Source organism: Aplysia californica, unplaced genomic scaffold, assembly GCF_000002075.1.
Source record: "Aplysia californica isolate F4 #8 unplaced genomic scaffold, AplCal3.0 scaffold00059, whole genome shotgun sequence".
Classification (NCBI taxonomy): Eukaryota; Metazoa; Mollusca; class Gastropoda; order Aplysiida; family Aplysiidae; genus Aplysia; species Aplysia californica.
The window spans coordinates 1,910,854-1,913,353 of NW_004797329.1; the positions used below are offsets into that span (position 1 = coordinate 1,910,854).

Here is a 2,500-nt window from a genome sequence, read left to right on the forward strand (position 1 = left end):
TGAGACTCGCCTCCAAACTTTGAACTTTGACCTTTGATCTTTGAGCATTTCTTCGACTTCAAGTACCATCTGTTCTGTTGTATTCTGTAATCGAGGACTGGCAAAGACATCCGATCAAATCTTCAGAGGTTTTTAGACGCCCCGAAACCGCTGGATAGCCCCCCAAAATCTTTAGTGAAAACAGCGAAGAAAACAATAATATTCTTGTTTGAGCATAATATAGTCATCATGATTGAGTCTACCTACACCGTTCCTTTGATAGTTCTCATCCTGCGTTAAAATTGTAAACTTATTTTTAGTGATTGTGTGTGTCAGCAAATCAAATTTGATCATGTTTGGATCAAATCCCATAACTTCCTTAATCGTCATTATTCTGCCCTCAGTGCCTCTATCCTAAAACAGAGAGCCGAGAGGATGGAAAAAGAAGACAGGCTTCATTGCGCTATGGATACGTTAAATTTTGGTCTGAACTTCCAGGGTTTTCCCTGGTTTTGAGTTTTGATTATTGGAAAAAGGAACATGATTTTTATTTGAAAATGGAAAAGGATTTTTTTTATTTTAAAAGGACAATGTTTTAATTGTTAAGGGAGAATTAGTTTTCAATTAAAAAGGGAAAGTAATTTTTTTTATTTTAAAACGGAAGACGATTGAAATGGGAAGATGGTTTTAATTGAAAAGGGAAGGTGATTTTTCATTGAAAGGGGGAAATGATTTTATTGAAAATGAAGGATGAATTTTTATTCAAAATTGAAACTGATCTGTAATTTAAAAGGGAAAACAATTTCAATTGAAATGGGTAAATGATTTTAATTTAAAAAAGGAAAACGATTTGTAATAGAAATGGGAAAACAACACACGACAGGTTATCCTCACAGCATGCAATGGCGGATAACGGCTTAATTAAAAGACTGCTTTTTTACTCGCCTGGTGTAATCTATGAAAGCAATAATAATTAATCAGGTACTGTTCTTTGTTAACTAACTTATAGAGCCCTCGGTATCGTTGCTCACATTTACCAAGCCGTAATGAATGTTCCATGTACTCAAATCGCATATGTGATAAATAATTGGAAAACAATTTTTAACTAAGGGATCATCTTGTTCCTCTAAAAGACTTAATATGATCTTTTTGAAGTCCTGTAGAAGTAGGGCAGTAACATTTGTGAGGGTGCTCTGATGCTCTACCTTATGAATGTATGGTGTGTTTTTTTTCTTTGATTAATCCCCTTTCGACTATTTATTTAATTTATTAACATGTTTGCTTCTTGGGTTTCACAATCCTCTCACGTGACAATATACCGAGAGCTCTCTCTATAATATATATACACATCTATTTATAACGCTTTTCTTTATTTATTAAGTGATCTGTTAGGCTGTGGCTACATTTTCTATGCAGGATAATATCTCACAAGTAGTCTGGTACAAACGTTTGCCGTAAAAAACACATCTAACATCAACTAAACAGACAAGTAAATAAACACACGAACAAGAGCAAAAGTCCATTATAAAAGAAAAAAATGACTCATAATTCTTTACTGGTTTTTTTATGTTTGTTCCTCTATTTGGAAACCTACCTCAGGATTTCAATGATTATGATTATTTTTTTTATTTGTAAGGCATGTTTCATCTGTACAAGAAGGAAACAGAAATTCCACTCGTTGTCTTTGTCTCTTAAAGCAATTTAAGTAACTCTTCTCGGTCTCAGAGTTGCTGTATGTGTGATAAGCGAAGATTGTGTTTTAGTTAAAGGAAACATTAGCCTCCTATTCAGAACAATAACATGACCCAGTACGCTCGACCTTGGTCTTCCGTCTCGGTGGGGCCACATGAGCTTTAACATTCTTAAACGGGTCGAAATTTACGTTTATGTTGGTTTCCTGGCATAATGGGTTTTCTCATCCAAAAGGGGAAGGACTATATTGTATTATAAAGTGGAGTTTTAAAAAAAAAACAGTTTACTTTTCAGCGCTTTAGATACTTTTCACACATTGTTACTGTGGATACTATTGCCAAATGGATCCCTCTGCAAGAGATATAGGAACAATCTCAACATTTCTCTCTCCCTCATACTGTTATATTTTAAGCTACTTTGTTTTGATTGATAACATAATATTATTATACTGTCCTGTGATTTATTTATCCTTTTTGATTACATACTTTTGTCTTAACACTCCCAGTGTTGCGGATTATCTGTCTATCTGTCATATGTCTATCTATCTGTCGATCTGTCTGTCTATCTGTCTGTCTGTCTGTCTGTCTGTCTGACTGCTTGACTAGCTATCTAGCTATATTTCCAATGACCTTTCTGTATGTTTTATACCTGCGCACTTCCTTTACGCTTTTAAGAATATATATTTCCATATTACTTTTTCAACTGATACACGTATTACTCTCAGAATGCTTTGTTCACGAGATATCTTTGTAAACAAGAAATTACACGCATCTTTTAAATGTTAAAATATTACAACATTATATGCGGATGATAAGTAAACAAATATTCT

The 2,500-nt window shown here is 33.9% G+C and overlaps 1 long non-coding RNA gene across 3 annotated transcripts in view; it reads left to right on the forward strand.

The window, feature by feature from the left end:
- Positions 1–1,937, forward strand: part of LOC101861342 — a 6,994-nt gene extending 5,057 nt beyond the window's left edge. For all 3 annotated transcript variants that reach the window (XR_220208.1, XR_001184667.1, XR_001184668.2), the window contains one exon: positions 1–1,937. This exon is cut by the window's left edge and continues 106 nt beyond it. This is a non-coding gene — a long non-coding RNA (uncharacterized LOC101861342).
- The last annotated feature ends 563 nt before the right edge of the window (positions 1,938–2,500 follow it).